Raw genomic sequence first — 10,696 nt, 5'->3', positions numbered from 1 at the left:
TTGCGCTTGCAGAGATGCGAGAACATTTTCTTGAAAGAATTACGTTTTTCTGGTTGTGAACTATAGAGAAACAGAATGTGTGGGGTTGTGAGACACTGAGAAGGCTCGCTTAGATGCAGAACCTGCTGCTCAGCCTTCTGGCTGAGGATGTGAAAGTGCCAATATTCTGGTCTGAATGGGTGGCTGCGTTTCATAAATACCCATGCTGTTGTGTGGTTAGTCACAAAAAGGAGAAACTGTGAGGCACTGAAAATGCAAGCAAATTAAAACAAACAAATGAAAACCCAGAAAAAACAACAGTGCAATGTAATGCAGACCACAGGGATAAAAACGCTATTTTGTTGCCAATGGCTGCATGCTAACTAGAAAGTTCAGGAATTCACACAACAGGACTCAGACGTAAGATGAATGACTATATATACTCATTCTCCTGTCCTATTGAAATGATTTAAAATTACTACGCTTTCTTTTTTTTAATGAATCTATAAACAATGCTAACAAGGACCAAGCAGAACAGAACATTCAGAGTAACCAGGAAGAGAGAAAGCAAATACAATCAGATAAACAAACATGGACAGAACATCAGAAATACATTGCCGGTGAAACTCCAAGGTCTAAGTCAACTAATACTAAAAAAAAAAGAAGAAGAAAGAAAGAAAGAAATAATACTTGGAGCACCTGTCCAAGTCAGAGAATTGAATGTTGAGTAGCTGAGCCAAGTTTGATTCCTTGAAATTTCTGGAATTATAATGGCTAAAATGTACTGAAGAATCGTAAGGCAGGGTCTCACTGCAATTTTCACAAATTTGTGTGTCGTCCTTACTCAGGGATCATGCTAACCTTCTCTGTATCATTCCAGTTTTAGTGAGTGTACTACTGAAGTGAGCACAGTCTGGACTCTTATTTTTTTTTCTCTTTTCCTTTTTTTTTAAATTTTTTTAAAATTTATTTTATTGTATTGTTGTTGACAATGGTTACATAGTTAATTACAGTTAAAAAAAAAAGGTTCAGGGGGTATAGGGAAGTGGGTAAGACTATTATGTGCATATTGTTTCCATCATGTATCCGAGGTAAAGGGGAATATTGAGGGAGAAGCCCCACCCGGTTTCCCGCCCACCCCAAGTCCCAGATGTGGGGCATGCTCTGAGATATTTGCTCAAGTGGTTTTAATAGTTCTCCAGTTATGAATCGCTGCCAGTTTCGCTCGATGAGGTCGTCCACTGATTGATATGGTCCATCATAAGGTCTCCGTTCGCCCCATATTTCGCTGCCAACATATAGCTGAGATGAATGATTGACCTTTTCTGTCTTTTCTTGGTTAGAGTTCTGAGTCCAGCAGTTCAACTGGGGAGATCTCCAAAGAAACTTTGAGGTATTTCCGGACCAGATTCTTGTGTGTTCTAGCAAGCACATGGCCTGGCACAGTCCATCGCCACGATCAGCTGGTGGTTGCAATTGCTGGGTTGGTTCTGTTTTCAGTCCCGAGTTGCACTGGAAGCAAAGGGTGTTGCAGTCCAGTCTGGTTCTGCCCAGCACATACTCGACCCTTCAACCAGTGGGAGCTGCAGATTAGTCGGGGCGACCCACAATAACCCCCACCAGTCCCGCCCCCTACCCTGGTTTGCCAGTATGTATAGCAGTAGACCAGTCTGTCCCACATCCCATTTGGCTCTTGTACTTGTCACTGGGTATTGAAGCTTAGTTCCATCTAACCAACTCAACTCTCCAGTCCTCACAGATGTTGTTGAGTGCCTCTCTGTCTAGCCACCCCAGCCCCCGTCCTAGTTTTCATGCCCTCCCGCGGGAGTAGTGGCCCAAGAAGGAGGAACCCACTTTTTCCCTCCCAGGTCTCTCTCAGTCCCGGTTTATGCACTCTTTAGGTGGTTCTGTGGTTTGACTTGACAGAATTAGTCCCCAGTGCCAGCTGATGCTGTGGCTAAGCCCAAACATCCCCCACCCACTCCAATTTATGCTTGCACTAGCAGGAATAATAAGCCCAGCCTGGCTTTTCCCTGATCTAGTCCACATGCAGCGCACAGGTGTTGCAGCCTTGCTTAGTCTGGTCTGTCCCCATCCCAGCCCACGCTCTCCAGTGGGACTAGCTGTCCGGCGAAGGGACCAGCCCCTTAATCTCCTTGCCAGCTCTGCCCCTCCCTTCCTGGATCTCACGTGTGCTGGTTGGGTGCTGCTGTCAAATCCAGTACAGGCAACCACATCCTGGCATTCCATAATGTGTGCTGGTTTTGTCGCAACCAAACCCAGCTCGGCCCACACTCTGTTCTGGTGATCAGATTTGCCAGTGAATGACATGAACTGATTCAGCCTGGTCTGCCCCTGACCCATGCCAAATGTGTGGTGGTGGGAAACTTTCCATGGCCTATTCTGGGCTGTTTCCTATCATGCTTCTTGCGCTAACCTGCAGGGACTGTGTCCTGCCAGAGGAGTTGCCCAGGCTCCTCCATCAGAACCCCTCCCAATGCCAGATTTTGCGCATACCAGGGGGTCCTTGAGCCAACCCTATTCAGTTCACCTCCTGTCCTAGCAGGAACAGTGGCTTTTCCTGGCTGGCTTTCATCCCATTCTGGTTCTTGTTGTTGGATGTTTCAGCCCAGCCATGGCTCGTCCATACCCACCTACAGCTCACACATGGCTCAGTAGGGGAGTGAGACCCAGCCTAGTCAGTCCCATGTCTACCCTGGTTCTCCATGACACCAGAGGGTGATGGATCTGAACTGGCCTGGTGCATCCAATCCCAGCTCACACTAGTGCCTCGGGTGACTACAACTGTTTCCTAGATAGAACGCAGCCCCCATTCCAGCACACGCACCCCTTGGTGGGAAACTCAACCCAGTTAGGGTGTCCCCTTACCTCCCCATTTGGGCCTGTTCCTAGCCGTAAATCGTGCACCTGCCCGTGGTTGCTCTGAGGACCAGTAGGTGCAAGAGCCTAGCTCGGTATGACCTGTGCTCCATGCTGGTTTCTAGTTTTGCTTGTAGGCAAAGGTTTGCTCAGTCCTGCCCAGTACATTCCGTTTCATTACCAATTTCACAGCACAGCATTGTTAAGTGATTAGAAGTTCTTCAAAGGAAGACACACTCTGGACTCTTCACAGTAGCCATCTAAGGTAGATTCTGTTATTGTGTGTATATATATATATTTGTTAAATAAGGAAACTGAGGCCCCTAGACAACAAGCAACTTAGAGTCGCATGACTCATAATTATAGAACACACAAACTGAAGAACAGTTGGGTTGCAGAAAATATTTTCTTAAATAATCTTACTACAGTACGCTGCCATAAAAGCCTTTCTGAAAACATTTATAAGCTGGGAGGAAAGACATATTCACATTGACTCAGCTTGAAAAACTGAACACAGCCTCCACCGTCACATCCCTGCACCATCCCTAGAGATTACAGCAACCATCTCTACCGTGAAAGACAAGCAACACACCATCCCTAGGAATAGTGGCAGCAACCACAACAAAAATTAGTACTGATTTCTACCTCACAGAGGGCTAGAAACCTGGAAAAGTCAGAAATTACATGGGATCAAAGGCACAAACCTAACATGGGTAGAGAAAGACGACTGACAAAAAGCAGAGGGAAGCACAGGCCTATTTGAAACCTAGAAGTGGCAGTACCTTGGAAGAAGGGCAGCTGAGGAGACCAGCACCTTCTGGCCAAGGCAGTTAGGGAAGTAAAAGAAACACATATCTTTAGTGAGAACTGTGAGTGCATTTTCTTGGGTCATGGACACAGAGCAGGGACCTTGGCAACATGAGGGGAAATTAGTATGTAACTACACTTAAGCAATTGTGTGCATGCTCCAGACATTAAGTCCTCACTCCCTCTTCCTCAGTTACTGGAGAGTATACTTCAGAGGCCCAGTGGCGTGGCCTAGCAGCTAAAGTCCTCACCTTGAGCGCCCCGGGATCCCATATGGGCGCCGGTTCTAATCCCGGCAGCTCCACTTCCCATCCAGCTCCCTGCTTGTGGCCTGGGAAAGCAGTCGAGGATGGCCCAAAGCTTTGGGACCCTGCACCTGCATGGGAGACCTGGAGGAGGTTCCAGGTTCAACAGGCACCGGCCGTTGTGGTCACTTGGGGAGTGAATCATCAGACGGAAGATCTTCCTGTCTCTCCTCTCTGTATATCTGGCTTTGTAATGAAAATAAATAAATCTTTAAAAAAAAAGAGAGTATACTTTGGGCAAAGTTTTCACTAGGCATAGTTAATATCCTCAAAGAAATGACATTGAATATGAGACTCATAAAGTAAATCCCATATAGACTTGGAAACTAATGTGTTTGCCATTTAATTTAAAAATGAAAGATCAATGGCTAAGCTAAATTTTTAAAAAAGACAGTGAAAAGTAAATTAGTGAAACGAAGGATTAGATAAGGAGTCCTTTAATAACACAACCTAATAGGACAAGGAGATTTAACAGACAACAAACATAGGAGGCCTGAGGATCACGCCAGTGCTCCCAATATTTATTTCAATATTACCTCAAAAAGGAAAAAATATTTAAGAGATAGACGAAAGAAATTTTTCTAGAACAGGCAAAATAGAACAGGCATCTTTAAAATGGAAAGGCGCAGGAATCAGCACAGTGGCAAAGCCTGCTAATGTTTCATTTGCAGTGCCAGGGTCCCATACAGGTGCCGATTGGAGTCCCAGCTGCTCTACTTCCAATTCAGCTCCATGATTATGGCCTGGGAGAGCAGAAGATGATGCAAGCCCTATGGTCCCTGCAACCACATGGGAGACCTGGAGGAAGCTCCTGGTTCCCAGCTTCAGATCAGTTCTGCTCAGGACTTTGCAGCCATTTGGGGAGTAAACCAGCAGATTTTTTTTTAAAGATTTAGTCACTTTATTATTACAGTCAGATATACACAGAAGAGGAGAGGAAGATCTTCCGTCCGATGATTCACTCCCCAAGTGAGTCGCAACAGCCAATGCGCGCCGATCTGAAGCCAGGAACCTGGAACCTCTTCCAGGTCTCCCACACGGGTGCAGTGTCCCAAGTCCCTGGGCCGTCCTCAACTGCTTTCCCAGGCCACAAGCAGGGAGCTGGATGGGAAGTGGAGCTGCCAGGATTAGAACTGGCGCCCATATGGGATCCCGGGGCATTCAAGGTGAGGACTTTAGCCGCTAGGCCATGCCACCAGCAGATTTAAACCCTCTTTCTCTCTATCCTTCTCTTTTTGTAAAATCTGCCTTTCAAATAAAAACATAAAAAAATCTCTGTTTAAAAAATGGAAGGACTCAGTGTCATGTGAATGAAAAACACATGTCATAAATTCAGGATTCTAAAAATAATAGAGACAAATAGCTCAGGTGTGCTCAGTTGTTTCATAGAGAAACCAAATTGTGATTCCATATGAAGAAATAAAACTCATGTTTTATTAGTTTCTTAAAAACTCATCTGGGAAAATTATTTGAACATAGAACACTAAGTCCAAAAAACTATCATTCAAGAATGAATCAAATAAAAATACACTTTAAACAAAGAATCAGTACTTTTAAACCTGTGAACTCTTCTGCTATAAAAAAGAAAAAATGAATCCAAGAGAAAGCAGTTTGATCCAAAGGAATCATGATAAGCAAAAATATTAGTATAAATAATTTTATGATGTAATATAATGATGTATACACAATGTAATTATACAGATACTCCTCAACTTATCATTTAATAATTGAAAATATTGTAAGTCAAAAATTCATTTGAGAAGAAATAACCTACTGAGCATCATGGGTTAGTTTAGCCCACCTTAAATACACCCAGGCCATTTATGTTAACCAAAAATTTCGCAAAACCCTTGTAGTAAAATAATGGATAGCTCATGTAAACATAAGGATGGGCATTTCGTATACATAATGGGATGCAAAAACATAAGCTACAATATCCAAAAAAGACACCCTACATTATAATACATTGCAAAGTATTGATTGATTGGGATTAGGTAACTGACAGTGGGGCCTGCTGTTGTTGCCCCACATTGCTAGCGAGTATCCCATCCCATCCTACTAGCACAGAAGATCAAAAAATGCAAAATCTGAATGACAGTTTTTACCAATTATGTATTACTTTCATGACATCACAACATTGATAAAGCTTAAGCTGAATCATCATAAGCTGGGAACTGTACACACTAGTTCATACTAAATAAGGTTACTTCAAAGATTTCAAAGAAAATATGTTAAAGATTTTAAATCTACGTATTTTTTATAATACACACTTCCCATGAACTCTATAAAAACTCTTTTTACATGCAATTTCAAGATCTTTTTGCACCAAAATAAATGTATCTTTTTATTCCATTTCCATGATGTTTTACAGTGTTTTCATATATGACATGTAAATATTATATGCATAGCATTATTATATAGCATTTTACAAAAAAACTTGATTATATGAATAAAATATCAAGCAAATAGATAATTTTTGCTACCATGAAATTAAAATTCTAAGCAATCTCAGCATAGGAAATGGCCATAAAGAGCAGAAAAGGAAATACCAGCATTGAGGCTCTTCTCTTTTTATGTAGACATTAGAATACATTAGGATATTGATAAAAAAAGTACAACTACTCATATTTAAGATCAATTGCCAGAAGGTTGGAAGTATAATATAAAGACTATAAAATTTAGATATCTTAGGATAGAAAATTGGAAATGAGTCAGGAAAATGATCTAAGACAGAGCAAGCAGACGGTAAAAACTTACTATGTCATAATACCATTTTTATTAATCAGAAAGTTGGATTGTTAAAGTGAAGTGAGTGAATAAGGGGGGAAGATAGAATGGAAGGATAGGGAAGGAGTATACTTCTAAATCAGTACCATGAAAAATGTGAATTCTACATACAGCAACAACAAGAAAAGGCATGGAAACAAGAAAATACAAAAACAAAACAAAAAAAAGACACAGACAGAAAAAATCTGAACATCACTAACTAAACATAATATGAAGGGATATGAAAAATATTAATCCAATAAGGCTTCAAAAAACTGGGAGAATATAGCACATGTTTAGAAACTGCAAATAGGAAGGTAAGTAATTGCTGATTTAGCAGGCCTGAGACAAGGCAGGGTATCTCAAACTGAGACAAAAGGCATGCAGTGGGAAATCGGTGTCCATTTTAAAAAAAGAGGAACACTTGAAAGTCTGGGTTCTTTCAGATTTTTGATACTGGTAGCCCTGTTCTTAATTACATATCAGAATGTTTTCAGTGATGCTTATATGCACCACATAGGACACAAGATTTCTTTGGAAAATAAGAGCACACTGAGAGGGAAGGAAAAAAACTCTACGAACACTAATACATGGGAGTCTCCAGTTAAAACTCATAACCAGTTTCCCTGTTGGGAAATCAATAGTCAACAAGTACCAATCACAGTTCTGAAATTTCCTATCCATGTTTTGGCGCGCCATCCTCAAATGAGCAGAAAACCAAGGATCAATAAATATAGAGAGTATCAAACCACATACAGAATAAAATAGGTTGAAAGCCACCAGTCTTTCTGAAAGAAAACTTTAAAAAATACTTTCATTAATATTCTTAGAAAAACAGGAAAATACTTCATCCATAAAAAAGGAACAGGATTCTTTTGAAAAGCAGAATTCTGAGCAGAGATGGATAAATTTTGAAAATTTTATCTCAGAACAAAGTTCTAAGGATAGAATTTGAGGATAAGCTTGAGGATAAAATCAAGTTGTGTGCAAAAACAAAGAAAATTGCATCAGACTTTTCAATGATAAAACATGAAGGTTCTTCAAAAATTCTGAGCTGAAGCCACAGCTTGCAATGCCAGCAACCCATGTCAGGTCACAGATTCAAGTCCTGTCTGCTCCCTCCTAATCCAGCTCTCTGCTAATGCACCTTGAAAAACAGCAGAGGCTAGTTCAGGTATGTGGTTTCCTACCACCCATGTAGAAGCACATATTAAAATCTGAGCCCCAGAATTTGGCGTGAGCCAGGCCTAGCCATTACAACTACATACGGAGTGAATCAGCAAATGGAAGATCTCTGTCTCTCCCTCTCCTTCTCTATCACTCTTGTTTTCAAATAAACAATTCTTTTAAAACTGGGGGAATTTTCTTTTTTTTTCATTTTTATTATATTTTTGACAATCTTTACATAGTTAATTAGGGTAAAAAGGTTCAAGTGCTATAGGAAAGTGGGTAAGACTATTATTTCCATAATTTTTCCTTCATGTATCTGAGGTAAAGGAGCATGTTGAGGGAGAAGCCCCACCCAGTTTCCCACCCTTCCCAGGTCCCAGATGTGGGGCACGCTTCGAGATACTTGCTCAGGTGGTTTTGATAGTTCACCAGTTATGAATCGCAGCCAGTCTCGCCACTCCAAGCGCGATGAGGTCATTGAAGAATCCACTGATTGACATAGTCCATCATAGAGTTCCCATTTGCCCAGTTTTTCACTGCCAACATATAGCTGAGTAGTTGATTGACTTGTTCTGTCTTCTGTCTTTTCTTGGTTATGGTTCTGAGTCTGGCATTTCGATTGGGGAGATCTCAAAAGAAACTTGTCTGAGGTATTCCCAGTCCAGATTCTTGTATGTACTAGCAAGTACAGGGTTCGGCACAATCCATCACCCCGATCAGCTGGTGGTTGCAATTGCTGGGTTGGTTCTGTTTTCAGTCCCGAGTTGCACTGGAACCAATGGGTGCTGCAGTCCAGCCCAATTCTGCCCAGCATTCAGCCCTCACATAAACCAGTGGGAGCTGAAGCCTAGTTGGAGAGACCCACAATAACCCCCACCAGACCCACCCCCTACCCTGGTTTGCCAGTATGTGTGTCAGGCTAGTCTAGTCTGTCCCACATCCCATTCAGCTCTCATACATGTCAATGGGTATTAAAGCTTCGTTCCATCTAACAAGTTCCACTATGCAGCCCATACAGATGCTGTTGGGTGTCTCTCTGTCCAGCCACCCCAGCCCCGTCCCAAAAACTGGGGGACTTTTCTAGCATAGAATTAATTCCATATCCAGTTATCAATTATGATGGCAAAATAAAGATGTTTATAGATACATATTTATTCATTCTCTATAAACTAACCTTAGAAAGCTACCTGGGGAGCTATTCTTCCAAAATGAGAAAGTAAAACAAGAATTTATAGGATTCAGAAACAGGGAATTCAATGCAAATCAGTGTTGGAAATCAATTCTGCAAATGACAAAAAGTATCCCAAGAATGACAGCTATGCAGCAAGCAGGAGAGAAACACACTGAAATTGAAAAATTCCAGAAATTTCCACTATGAAATTCTCAAGAAAGAAAAACTGATGGCATAGATGGTGTGTTCAAATATATCAAATGGATATTTCAGAAATTGGCAAAAAGCTTGGGTGCAAACTGATGATGAATATGGTTTTTTTTTTAAAGATTTATTCATTTTATTACAGCCAGATATACACAGAGGAGGAGAGACAGAGAGGAAGCTCTTCCGTCCGATGATTCACTCCCCAAGTGAGCCGCAATGGGCCGAAGCGCGCCGATCCAAAGCCAGGAACCCTGAACCTCTTCCAGGTCTCCCATGCGAGTGCAGTGTCCCAATGCATTGGGCCATCCTCAACTGCTTTCCCAGGCCACAAGCAGGGAGCTGGATGGGAAGTGGAGCTGCCGGGATTAGAACCAGCGCCCACTTGGGATCCCGGCGCGTTCAAGGCAAGGACTTTAGCCACGAGGCCATGCCACCGGGCCCAATGCTGTATATGTTTTGCTGCAGGTTGGTACAGCCTCTGTGGAAATCAGTATGGAGAACACTCAAACTGAAAATCTGCATACCATACCATCCAGCAATAGCACTCCTAGGAATATATCCAAAACACCTCTTACACCAGAAACCAACATGCACCCCTATGTTCATAGCAGCACAATCAACAATTGCAAAAACTTGGAAGCAACGGAAATGCCCATCAACAGAAGACTGGATAAGAAAGTTATGGTTCATTTACTCCATGAAATACTACTCAGCTATTTAAAAAAACGAAATGCTGGGCCCGGCGGCATGGCCTAGCAGCTAAAGTCCTCGCCTTGAACACCCTGGGATCCTATATGGGCGCTGGTTCTAATCCTGGCAGCTCCACTTCCCATCCAGCTCCCTGCTTGTGGCCTGGGAAAGCAGTCGAGGACGGCCCAAAGCTTTGGGACCCTGCACCCACATGGGAGACCCGGAAGTGGCTCCTGGCTTCAGATCAGCTCAGCTCTGGCCGTTACAGCCACTTGGGGAGTGAATCATCGGACGTAAGATCTTCCTCTCTGTGTCTGCTCCTGTCTGTGTATCTGACCTTCCAAAAAATAAATAAATAAATAAATAAAATAAATCTTAAAAAAAAAAAACTACGTATGTTTGTCAGCACTATGAGAGTGGGAGATCGCTTAGAGAGTGATAAGGCACCAAGTTTTCCCCATTATGGATTATCAATAGATAATCTCCTCACCCAACCCTCAGGGTAAAAAAAAAAACAAAAGCAAGCAAGAGGCAAAAGTGACAATAAAATACATTGCTTAAAAGGCCTTTTATGATCCAGCATGGCTGCTCAATGCTAAGTCCCTGCATTGTATGCCCAGGGATTCCACATAGGCCCTGGTTAATGTCTGGCAGCTCCACCTCCCATCCAACTTCTTGCTTGTGAGCTGGGAAAGCAGTCAAGGATGGCCCAAAGCCTTGG

At 42.3% G+C, this 10,696-nt stretch overlaps 1 non-coding gene across 1 annotated transcript; it reads right to left on the bottom strand.

The window, feature by feature from the left end:
* Positions 1-782: 782 nt before the first annotated feature.
* On the bottom strand, positions 783-889 carry LOC131482016 (U6 spliceosomal RNA). The gene has a single exon (XR_009246703.1). It is a non-coding gene; the product is annotated as a U6 spliceosomal RNA (small nuclear RNA).
* Between the last annotated feature and the right edge of the window lie 9,807 nt (positions 890-10,696).

The sequence above is a fragment of the Ochotona princeps genome, chromosome 1, assembly GCF_030435755.1.
Source record: "Ochotona princeps isolate mOchPri1 chromosome 1, mOchPri1.hap1, whole genome shotgun sequence".
NCBI classification, from domain to species: Eukaryota; Metazoa; Chordata; class Mammalia; order Lagomorpha; family Ochotonidae; genus Ochotona; species Ochotona princeps.
The sequence above is the reverse complement of the archived record's forward strand: the minus strand, read 5'-3'. Positions and strand labels throughout refer to the sequence as shown.